General features: G+C 38.6%; 1 long non-coding RNA gene across 4 annotated transcripts in view; it reads left to right on the plus strand.

The window, feature by feature from the left end:
• Positions 1-1210: 1210 nt before the first annotated feature.
• The window catches only part of LOC109030966 (uncharacterized), a 92538-nt gene continuing 80901 nt past the window's right edge, over positions 1211-12847 (plus strand). For 2 of the 4 annotated variants that reach the window (XR_011899438.1, XR_011899439.1), the window contains exon 1: positions 1213-2018. This is a non-coding gene — a long non-coding RNA (uncharacterized lncRNA). Of the gene's footprint in view, positions 2019-12847 lie in introns of all 4 variants that reach the window. The other 2 variants (XR_011899441.1, XR_011899440.1) reach the window with 2 other exon arrangements.

Below are 12847 nucleotides of genomic sequence, written 5' to 3' on the forward strand. Positions count from 1 at the left end.
CACATTTTAAACTTGAATGGAGCCGAGTTGACGCACATACCTACTTGAAACTTTTTACATGATGAATATTCAGGTGAAAATACTGAAAGTTCTTACGTGACTCGAGATACCAAAGATCAATATTGGCGACGTGCCCGACTGAGTGAGAGTCACAAAAAATTTTATTTAAGTAAATACAATGTGAGATGGTGGGGAGGAAAAAAGGAGACGGAAAAAATGGAAAATATCAATGAAAAATTCGGCATTAAACTCTATTTTTTGTAAGAAACTGATTTTTTTTATGCATGCAAACATGTCTGCCACTCATGCGTTATCCCAGGGGAAATGTCAAATGTTCAAGTTATCAGTAGCTTTTACCCAGGGTGGATCTTTTCGTAAATCGGGAAAGCGAACAGCTGTTCAAGTGAAAGATGAGCAAAATATTGAAAGTCAAAATATTTTGGCCTCGGCAGATTTAATTTTGATTCTCTATTTTTAAATTTATTTGTCTGTATGCCTTTTCAATTGTTTCTGTTGTTTAATTAATTTTATTTTATTTTTTACAGTTTTATTTATTTATTTTTCTTTACTTATATTTTTATTTTCATAGTCATTTTTTATTACTTTCAGTTAATTTTTCTAATATTAGGTATATTGAGTACACTCTCATCTTCATAAATTCTAAAAACCTTTAGAGAGTGGAAAAAATACTTTAACCAGCTTGATTCTTGAGAAAACAGAAAAATGACAACGTTGCGAAATAGAATTTTACGAATACACCAGATAATTATTAATTTCACGACCAAGCCAAGCCATCGTTAAATATATCTAAAGAAGATAAGGTTCCTAAGATGAAATCCTTTAGCGTATGAGCGCTGGACAGACGTATGACAAATTGCATCGATCAAAAATGAAGGAGAAATGAGGAACGAAGAAGGTTTTGGTTACCTATCAGAGCGACAATGATGAGACTTCTTGAAAACTGTGCGTAATCGAAGAGAGCAAGAGAAAGAGACTTCATACAGAGTCAGTGGTTGCGATAAAGAAGGGGTTGAGTCCCTGCAGGGAAGGGGCTTCCCCTCTCTTGTGCCTACAATTATGGTAGGGTGGAGGTGTAAAGGGTTGACTGCTACTTTTTTATCAAGCAGTGTTTTTTTATTGGCTTCTGTGAAGGGTTAAGCCACGCTTATGCCACTGGTGATGATTTTAAAAAGGGTTGCAGGCATATCGAAGGGGTGGTATGCATTGTCTGAGGTCGCACTTTCATTGCGAGCATGCGTACCGCTCCTTATTTTTTTATTTTTTCTCCTCCGCAGAGCCAATAGGGTTAAATCCAAGGGTCCTCCTATTTTTTATCCAACCCTTCCTCCCTCTACACCCAATCCCGTATGTAGATCTTGTTCAGCCTAAGGGATTGAGAAGCCATCTCAGTACAGACCCTTTTTTTAAGTTAGTGTCGGACCGAACCTCCAACATGTAGCATTATGTTACCTCTTTAACTCCTTCCTGATCGATTTATTTACTAGAGCTTGTGCTGTTTATGTTTTATTTTCATTTTTAGTACACAGTTTAAGCTCTTTTCTTATTTTTTATAATTTAGTTTCAAATTCTGGTTACTTTTATATTTTTTAATACATTTTAAAGCCAGTTCAGTTTCAACATCAAGTCTTACTCTACGTTTCATATTATTACCAATTAAAATTTTAAATCAAAAGTTAACATAAAATATTAATCATGTGTGTTATTAGATTCTCACAAATTTCTCACAGTTGATGTATACTGCAGCAGTTACAAATAACAAAAATAAAGGCTAAATGGCCATAGCGTAAAAATCCAAACGCGCCTCATTTTATAATGATGTGTCTTAATTTTGAAATATTCTGGAGTGATCTTCAATTTTATGAGGATGATCCTAATTATAGTTTTTGGTGTGTGTAAGTGTTATCTGAAATATTACTGAAATTATTTTTTATGTGGCCTTCAATCTTCATCAGAAACTTTATGGATACCATTTTAACAGCTGTTCGTATAAAATCTAGGTAAGCGTATGCACAAAAATTATTTGGTTTTCTTGATTTTGATGAATATTTTTAGAAATAAAATATGTTTCTAGTTTTGAAAATATGTTTTCTAGGAGCCCACAGCTTCTTTGCCATTTTTAATGAAATAAATGAAAATAAAGAGAAACCAGGGTTATGCAGGAGAAAAATTAAAGAATATTAGGTATCAAGAACTGCTTTGCATCAAGTAAGTAGGTTTGTTGCATCCAAGCCTGGAATATTTTCAAAGTTTTCTGTAGTATAAAATGCATTTAATAGGTGGATGAAATACTGTCAAGTATTGTTCCTAAATTAGTCTCTGTTAAGAGGTAAAAAACAAAAGTTTATACAAACTTAATTTTTTAAAATTCAATTTTGCGCTACGCAGAAACATATTTATTTACATTTTTAAAGAAATAATCCAATCTCTCCTTGGTAAATTAAGTTATTGAACGATATTCAGTCAAATTTTATCGTGGTAAAACATTTTAGTATGAGTGACCACTTATGTAGGTACCTAAATTAAGGGACTATAGGAACAGTAACTTATAAATCTCACTTTTTAAAGACATGTAGGTAAATTAGATCATGTGCAATCAAACAATCCAAAATAGTATATAAAAGGAAGGTTTTTTGAGATTATGTTTTTGAAACATATTAATTGAAGACAGAAGTTTTAAAATTTTAACAATTATGGAGTTTTTCTAAAATCGTTTTAGGAATTAATTCAACATTATTTGATCACCCAGAATTTGACTAGTATTAGTGTAACTTACAGCAGCTTAGCATCCCAGAAGTAACATCAAATTACATACTTTATATTATATCATAATGATCCTTTTATTAGGCATCTTAAGACATAATTATAATTAAATTGATTCTTCCTATCTTTCTATTTTAACTTACTATACCTCTTTTAAAGTACTTTACTCATAAATCAGGAATTAAATTGTATGAAAATAGTTTTATCTGTCTCTCATATTTACAAATGGATATCATGTAAATTCTTATATAACTCTAACACTTTTGGAATACAAAACATTTTTTTTATTACATTTATGTGCATATTTAAGTGCAGATTTACAGTAAAATATGGTAGCGATGAAGAATGCAGTTCTGCGATAGAGCCCTGCGGTACCTAGAGATGCTTATTCTTCAGTTTCTTTCTAATTCTTCTCTATTATTGAAGTTATTTTTTGGAAAAAGAAAATGAATTTTGTAAAGTTACTACATAAAGTATTAAAAGTCGTGTTTAATTTTTCTCAATTACCATCAAAATTAAAATTTAATTGTATTTCTCGAGGCGTGAATTTATATTTTGAAAAAAGTTGGGCTCTGAGAATAATGAAAAACTACAACTTAATTTGCACTGAAAATGAAGGAAATTTCGATTAAATTGAGCTTCGTTGGAAACTTAAGCAATTTTTCTACTCTTCACCAAAAGTACTGATGATTCATTGAGGTTGTGTTTATTGCAAATTTTTGGATTGCATTTTTTATACGGATGTGCATTTATTTTGTATTTCAGTTTCGTGCTGTATTTTTAATTTACTTTTCTAATTCTGGTAAATTGCTCAATACATAAAACAATTATCATTATACAACTTAGCTAGAGTCATTTAGTCCATGATGTTATTACAATCTGAAATATTGACTGGTAGGTACATAAATATTCCAACAGAGTTTACCGGTCAATTCTGTTCGCTATCGTTTCATTCAATCAGCTCCTTTACACCACTTTCAAGAAAGGTTCATGATTTTTGTGCTTCAGTGATGTGACCTTCGCACAATATTCATTGCATTGATAATGCATCACTCTTTCAAATTGTGCAGCAGATCAGTAACTCTAGTGAGATGTTGCATTGCAAGAGTCAATGCTTACCATCGAGCGGAGCGCCTTCAAATAGGGTGGATGCAATATTGCTCTCACGCGTGAACATCTTAGCTATTTGGCGTTTTGACAGTGAACCTCGACACATGTTTAACCGATTTGAATGGAACTTAGGATTGCTGATGAGCATTTTTGGAGGGATACTCGAATTTTTAGTCAAATTTTCAAAATTTGAGAATCCAAGATGGTGGACGTGGCTTAAAATACCATCTCGGCTCCTATTCGATCAAATTATGTGAAACTTGGAAGGAGATAGAGATAGGCGAGGGAGGTATATTAGAGGGTATTTTCCGAGGAGAAACTCGAATTTCGAATCAGATATTCAAAATTAGGTCGGCCAGGCTGGCCTAGCGGTCAGCGCGTCTGACTCTAGACCAATAGGTCCCGGATTCGAATCCTAGTGGTGGCGACAATTTTTACAAGGAACTTACCTGCAGTAACAGACTCCACTGCACCTTAATCCCTGAAAATTTGAAAGCCTGGAGCATGGATGTGTACTGACCCTAACCCGATACTCATTCAAGGTTGCAGAATCCTCAAGGATTAAAAACCTCAAGGAACTTTAGAATGAAAAATTTCAAAATTACAGAATCTATGACGGCAGATGGGGCCTAAAATGCTATCTTGGCGCCTCCTAGATTCTCCAACCGTGCAATAATGCTCTATTCTTTTTCTGTTCCGTTTTAAAATTGACTCCGTACTCTCAACTATTTTAGACTTCGATATTGGTGCGCTCTTAATTTTTTGTGTGTTAAAACTGGTTGTTAATTTATTCATGTATTTATTTTTTATTTCTCCTTTTTTCATTCCTCATACGGCCATTCGGAAGATAAAAAAAGTACCTATAGAAAAAATAAGTAAGAATAGTCAAAGCTTATAATATTATCATCATAGACGAAAAAAAGTAAAAGGGAACTGATAATACTGATTATCAGTCAGTTTGCTTTGGCGCTTTTTCAACGGGCCTGTTCACTTCGAGGAAAATACATTTCGGATCCGCTTTTGTCCGCCCAAAGGTTACTACTTATACTTCTTTTTCCCTTTCCAACTGAAGTACACAAATAAACTTGAATGCAACATTACAGTAATGTTTCTCATCTTATCTCTGAGAAATCACGGCATATTTTAAACTGTTCACATTGGTTTACCCGCATAAAATAGGCGGTGGAAAACTTGCAACGTCGCAAATTGAGTTATGAATGTTTTTACCTCACCGTCGGTGATGAGGAAATGTGTAGCTGTGCACGCGCAAGAGTGTAATTTCAGCGGCAATGGTCATCTCCCGCCAACAAATCGAAGCGATTCCGCTGAAGGCGCTCTGAGCAACTATTCCGCCACGGAAGTGTTGCACAGTATCAGACGAAATTGTAGGCGCACTAAAATGCTGATTTACTGATTTATCGTTTACTACTGGATGAAGCCCTACAGATCCTGCGATGATCAGCTCCTGTTTTGACGATTTTTGTGACACTTGGTAGCGAGTGGTATTTTTTGACGGAAAACTTGAAATGCGGCCAAATTTTCAAAATTCGAATATCCAAGATGGTGGGTGCGGCCTAAAATGCTATCTTGGCTCCTGATAGATAGATTTTATAAAACTTGGAGATGGGGATATTTTTTAACGCAGAAGCCGAATTTTCAGTCAGATTCTCAAAATTAGAAAATCTATGAAGGCAGTGTCGGCCCAAATTGCTATCTGGCGCCTCCGAGATTGTCCAACCTTGCAATCGAGAGACGTATTATTTTCCTGTTCATTTTCAAAACTATTTTATCCTTAGTTCATATAGGTCTTGATATGGGCGAGCTCTTCAAAACTTTTGCGTTAAGCCTGCTTCTTTTTAATTTTACTTTTCTCAAAATGTTCACATTTTTTTTTAAAAAAATGTTTATTTATTAAACGTTTTATTTTCTTTTATTTTTTTATATACATTTTTCATTCCTCATTATATTCTCCATTTTTTTTAAATTAGACAATTGATTATCACCATGTGATATATACGTTTAGGATAATGCGTGATCTCATCTCGCAGTAAGGAAAAAAGTTTGGTTTTAAGAACCGTAAGTGCAAAGTCCTACAAGACGACACTTTTCAGTTCACGTAGCCATACTTTCAATTCCAAGAACCGTATCCTTGGTTCATGGAACCCCGCTTTTTTTCGGTTCGGTCTGTAAACTCGGTTGCACGAACTGAGGAGGAAAGTACGGTTACATGAACCCAATAGTACAACAGCGTACATGTATTAATGGTTCATGTGACCGAATTGTCTTATGAGTGATGCAATTTCTTTCCTATTCACACCCGATAAATTGTTTTACGCTCTGACGGCCACAAGGAAAACGCCCGCCTACGAGGCGGAGGTGTTTCGCGCGTCGACCAGGAAGTGAAAACGATAATTCTTAAAAAAAGACAGTTTGAAGAGGGATTTTTCAGCTGGTGAGCAACTATTCACTCGGAATATTCAGCGCGGCCGTAATTGAGCTTAAGAAATCATTTTTCATGCCCCCTCCCGCGCGGCGGGCAGATAAAATAATATTTTCGAGGAGCAATGATTGAAATAAGTACGAAAGCGGGCTAGGGAGGGTAGCCCGGCCGCAAAAAAACACCAGCAAGTTTTTTTATCGGCTTCACCCCTGCTGCGAGCTGTCCCTGTGTCCGCGCCTGGTGCGCTTCTGCTCTTATCAGTCACCCCCGGTCACCCCCGGTCACCGGGGTTAAGTAAGCCGTACTCCAGCCCCTCTCGGCGAGGCACCCTTGCCAACTCCGCCGCCAAACGTGGATTTACCCCGTCCTTCTCTCCCGAGAGATGCCGTCAGCACAGATCCTGGATTTAGAACATCAAGGGCTAGAGAACAATATCGACGGCGTAGGTCCGCAATCACATAACTCTTTTAGGATGTCTGAAAATCTCCGCCTCTATGTTATTTTTTTGAAGGAGAGCAAATTGACATCATTCCTTGAAGTTTTTGCAGAATTTTCTTCGCACAGAGAAGAAAAATCACGGCAGTTTTAAAGAATTGCCGTTGACTAGTTTTCCGTTTAAAAAATGAAGTATGACAGGAAGTCTGCGACGTCGCAAACCGAGTTATGTGATTGCCGACTTACACCGTCGATATGTTCCCTTTAAGCATGTAAAAACTGGAGCAGAAAGTCAAAAATAAAAGAAAAATAAAATTCAAGCGGATATTTTGAAACACCGCGCCCAAGATACGCATTTTTGCAGTTTCACCATCTTGGTGTAAGCCAAATTAAAAAAAAAAAGTTTGAGATATTCGATGGCAAAAATCGCCTATCGGCAGACAATCACTTCTAGGTGACTCCATTGTCTTCCAAGTTTTGAATTCGACCAATGTTGATAATTTTTGATGCGATGAAAGTCCAATCATGGACGACCACCATTTATCTTTAACCGGAAACTCTGCTTGAGGGGGGGGGGGGGGGGGTGAGAGTGAAATGTAAAATACTGCTTTTCTCTTCGAGATATATTTCCGAAATATGACAGCGCTTCCTGGATCCACGGACGGCGGACCTCCTGCTGGATTTAAGAGGATCTTGAATTCTTCCAGAAACTTGTCCATTCACTCATGTCGTCAGGCTCCCACAGTGCCGTTTTTCCGATATATTAAACAATCCCAGCGCTATGCACGGATTTTGCGATTATTCCTCTTCTTTAAAAAACAGATTAGTTCATGAAACGGCGTCGCTTGCAACTCATCTCGATATCTTGACGCAACGAGATGAAAAATCAGTGAGTGGTGGAGGCAACACTATTCCTGCTCAACTGCTGTCGGCGTTGCATACATTTAAAAATGTAGGCACTCTTTTTATCCTCTTCAATGTAATCGTATGATGAAGTACTATAAGGAGTCGTGGAATTGTGGTTTTCGATATCTCAATCAACGAATAAGACGTGATGTTGAATGAAGGTTCATTGGAATTTTGAGCAAGTGACGGCTGATAGAGGCTACACTCCTGCTCAGCTGCCACGGGTGTTGCATACACTTACATAGGAAGGCTCTCCTTGTTTCCGTCTATGATCGAGTAACTACTGAATTTTTATGCCAATCTGCGACTTCGATTAATTTACTCTTGTACCCTGCTTAAAGGAGATTTGGATGACCTGATGTCTGCAAAAATATAGAAATTATTGTTAGGCTCCCCTCCTTTCTATCAAGAATTCAAGTATTATGAAGTCACGGTGAATTCATTTTTTTTCTCGAAGATTCCTCCAAAAAATAGTCAGTTTTGAAAGAAATTATGAATATTTCACCACAAAATTTTTAGGCTTTTTAGATTAAATTGCAAATAAAAGCAGAAAAATTGGAAGACAAATATTTAGACATTTCCCCGATATTTGTAATTTCACCGAAAGAAATTTGGCAACGCCTCAAGGCTCATACGACGTTTTACTTCAGCACGAGAGGTCAGTAATAGGATTGATAACATAGGTGTGATTAAATGCTGTGATGTCTTTGTGCACCACAAGCCTCACCAAAAACATGGATCAACAAAAATTGGACCACATTTTGCAATTCGAAACGATAATTTATGGCTCAATTCAGAAACAATGTACGCACTTTTAGATTCCCTATGCACATTAGTTTGTTTACGGATGAGCCAAGAATTGTAGTTCTGTATTGCAAAATGAGGTCCAATTGGATTTCATTTTGCAATTAGGAACTATAATTTCTGGCTCATCCATAAAAAACACTTATGTACATTGAAAAGTAATGACACAAATACGATGTTTCTAAACCGAGCCAGAAATTGTAGTTTCGCATTGCAAAATGTAGTCAATTTCTTCTGCATGTTAGTTTAATTCAGGACATAAAAAAACCAGATGGACGAGAGAGGAAATTCCTCCATTTGGTCGAGCACGGTGCGTAACGCGAACACGCGGACCGAAGTCTCGGACGAGCGAGCGAAGGCGCTGGAAAGAGGGTGAATGACAAAAATGATAATGAAAGGAGGGCATGGCTCAGGCATCAGCAGATCGAGAAAGGCCGCGACCGCCGGAAAACGGATGAAAATAAGAAAAATGTAAGACTGTACGATGGCAAGGGTGCTAAGGGGCCAGGGCGCGGGAGGGGGCGAAGAAGGGAGGGGGCGTAGCGTGAATAAACATGATGGAGAGGGACGTTATCGGCTTAGCGACATGACGCTTGCATCCCCCTCCACCCCTCGGAGAAGGGTAGGTCATTTTTATCCCCAAGAAACATTCCTCCGAATGGAAATCTCCCCCTCTTTCTCCCACTTTTCCTTTTATCCCCTCGCCCCCTCCTCACCCCGCCCCCTCCCGTCCCCGGTCGGAGGGCGCAGAGCGAGGGGAACACGCTCGCCTATTCCGCCCCGGCGAATATATTTAGGTGATTTGAGAATTTGCCAGGTTCTCTCCCGATATCTATTGTCAGACTCACAGGTTAAAGCTCCAAAAATGTTCGGCTTTCCACCGACTAAAGGACCGTTATAGGGAGAAATAGGGGGTATGGCCTGTAGCCGTTCCGCGACCCAAGCCCCAGAGGGCGCTTCGCGCCTTCGAAGGTCCGTACTCCGTTTCGTGGGTCAACTTGGGCCAATAAAAAAAAAGCGGACTCACTTAGTGACTATCTCTTATTGATATCCGCCAAAATAATGCATATCGGCCCGGTGGATCACGAGAAGCAAGTGTTACAAAAAATGAACACTTGTATCGTTCAAATGGGAGAATTTAAAATTTTGTCACATCTGGATAATATTTATCAAATTTTAATTAATTTGGCTCATCTATAGATTATTCGGACGTATTTCTACCAAACATACCTATGTGGAGGTGAGAAATATGGGGTGTGCTCGTTAGTTCTCTGCCGTAAGAGTGAATGAGAATAATAAAGCGCCAGTGACGTCAGAGGCAACGAACGAGGGTGGGCCCGGGGCCCCGGCGGTGGGGACATCGTCGTCGGGGCACTTTAACTCATGAGCCCTGTCCACAACGCTCTTTTGCCATGCCCGCGGCTCATGAGTTTGCATTCAGTTGGCACATAGATCTGTTTGATAGAATGTAAAATCCCGCTTTTCCAATTCTTCAAAAGGAATCACGCCCACTTTTACATTGCTTCTTATGCAGCTTCGTAGAGCACACCCCATATTTCTCACCTCCACATAGGTCTGTTTGGTAGAAATACGTCCATTTAACCGTCGATAGCCGCAAAAATCATCGCAATCAGCGGTAAAATGGCGGAGCGAACTGAGACAAAAATGAAGATTCAAGGGATCAAAGAGTTTATAGTAATGAAGTAATGGTATAAACACTAGGCATCATGGATAGATACAAAGCGTTGCTCGTCTGGCGTAAGGGTGTAACTAAGTGGGTTAGTTTTACGATGTAAATGTCAAGTCCCATGTCCAATATTAACGGAGCCTCTCGAAAAACACGGTGCATGCCATCCATCGCGTAGTACATACCATGGATTCTTCCACCTTCGATTCATCAGTCAATGATACATTCATTTGCACTGGGTCCTCTACTTAAAACACGAATGAAACCAAAATGGATGCAACCATGGTTTACACAACCGCGGTAGATGACGTCATATACCGTGTTATTTGAAGGGCGATATATCCGATCAGAGTTGGACTGGCCATAAGGCCAATCTGCCATTGGCAGATACGCCCTCTTGACGTATCGAAGACGCGCCCCTTTGTCAGATATAGCAAAATAAGATGAGAGAAAAAATGCGGGAAATTCATAAATGAACGAAAGAAGAGAAAGTAAGAGTAAAGAAAGGTCCTCGTACGCACAATAGTGGTAAATGGAGGTCCATGGAAATATAAACCGGCTTTAAGTCCCCAGAGGCGCCTGGGCCTAAAATGCTGGAAAATTGATGTTTTTTTATTTATTTTTTTTTATTTGCTGAATTCAGATTTTGTATCCGTAGCTCAATATTTTGCAGAGGAGAATGTGAAAAATTGGGACATACTGGTTTAATCAAGCTGTAATGAATGACAATTATTTCACTCACTGGCAGACATCCGATTAAATAAAGTGCAAACTTATGCTATTACGCTGTACGCTTTTAGCTTTCGCTACTATCGCGAAAAATTGGTCACTCTCCGTCGTAAAATTAGCTTTGAGGCATTGAAAATTTTTGTCGATTATAGTTTTTCGAAAAAGGGATGATGAGCGTCATTAAGTGAGGAAATCGAAATAGCTCTCGAACTTTTGTCCAGGTGACAAAATACCTATACATAAAATTTCTAAGATAGGTAAAAAATTATTTTCTTCGAAATTTTCACCTTTTTGGTAACATAGAAACGCTTTATCACCCCCCTCCCCTCCTGTCCTCATCCGCCATGTGTCACTCTCTCAGAAGAGGTAGCACAGTCAATTTTTAGACGTGCGCCTTTTTGATCGCTTGAGAGACCTCTAACATTGTTTTTCTTTCAAAATGATAATTGATTAGGGCACAATCTATTTTCGGCTGTGTTGCTCACGTAGCCCTTGAAGCACCACTAGCAATGAGACAAACAAGATTGACACAATATGGAAATAGAGCAAATGGAAAGACGGCGCAGAGATACAACTATTCGTGCTTGATGGATGTCTGTGTTGCATCTGCAAAATTGAAGGCGCGATGGCGCGAGCTGTGAATTCGCGATGTTCCGCAGCTCCACTTTGTGCTGCCAATGAGGTGTCGCGAGAAAATTAAGAAACGAGGCTCGAATATTACGGCTCTCCTATTTACGGCTGTGTTGCTCATACAATCTTTAAAGCACCGCTACAAATATCAAATAAGACAAACTAAAACAAACACAGTATGGAAATAGAGCAAAGTAAAAGGAGGCGCGTTGATGACGGCGCAGAGATACAACTATTCGTACATGATGGATGTCCGTGTTGCATCTGCAAAATTGAAGGCGCGATGGCGCTAGGGTGAACTCGTAATGCTCCGTTCTATGCTGCCAGTGAGGTGTCGCTCAGATTCGAGAGAAAAATTTAAAAAACTAGGCCCGATTACGTATCGACTCTGTTGTTTCTCAATTTTTTCTTATTTTTTCAATTTGAAGTCGGATTCTTTTTTTAATGTACAAATATTTACAGACCGAATATTTACGAAGAGATGTTGCAGTATCAGTTGCCCGCTAATCTCTGAGAAGATAGGCATATGTGTCGCCTGGGTGTCGCAGAACGCCAGAGTGCGACGTAGGAGGGACTTTTATGTATGTTATATGTATTCAATCTTTTTTTTAAAACTTTAGAGGAAAAAAATCTACCCATTGAATAAAAAATAACAGTTTCGGGTTTTTGAATTTTTAAAGAGGTAGCTTTACAAAGTTTTACTTAAAGGTAATAATTATAGTTTAACTTTCATCTCCTGTTTCGTTACCATTATGTCGTTTCTTTAGCTTTTCTATTGACCTACATTGTATTGTTCGCTCTGAGGATGGCTCCAAGTGAGGAGCAGAAAAAGCTTTCAGTTATGTATCCATGTAATAAGTCAAATTTACATGTAAATAATAAAAAATGTATAGTACCACGAATTCTGCCATATCGATCATTTTAAGTATAACTTAACGTACTTACGACTCGCTATGCTTCATTTATGAGTAAAGAGACGAACGTGTGCGAGCATTTCCCGGCTAATTCATTCCCGGTTGATCCGGCGATCTGGCAAGGAACACGGGTCTCATGTATTATGCAGTCAGCTCGCAGACCCGCGCGGAGAAGTTCCTCGAATAAGTTCAGCTACAAGGGTGGAATACCCACGTACGGCAGAATTTGAAACAACTCAAAAATAAAAAGAAAAAAAAGAAGGAGATGGATAGGGAGGAGAGGGAAAAAAGTGCTCGCTCCTTGATATCAGCGAGCTCATACAGTATTCAAGATTTGATCCGGGCGCATACATAGGGAACAGACGGCTTACTCCCCCCTCAGTCCCTGCCCCCACGGCGCGGCGCTCTCAC

This window comes from Bemisia tabaci, chromosome 3, assembly GCF_918797505.1.
Source record: "Bemisia tabaci chromosome 3, PGI_BMITA_v3".
In the NCBI taxonomy this organism is placed as follows: Eukaryota; Metazoa; Arthropoda; class Insecta; order Hemiptera; family Aleyrodidae; genus Bemisia; species Bemisia tabaci.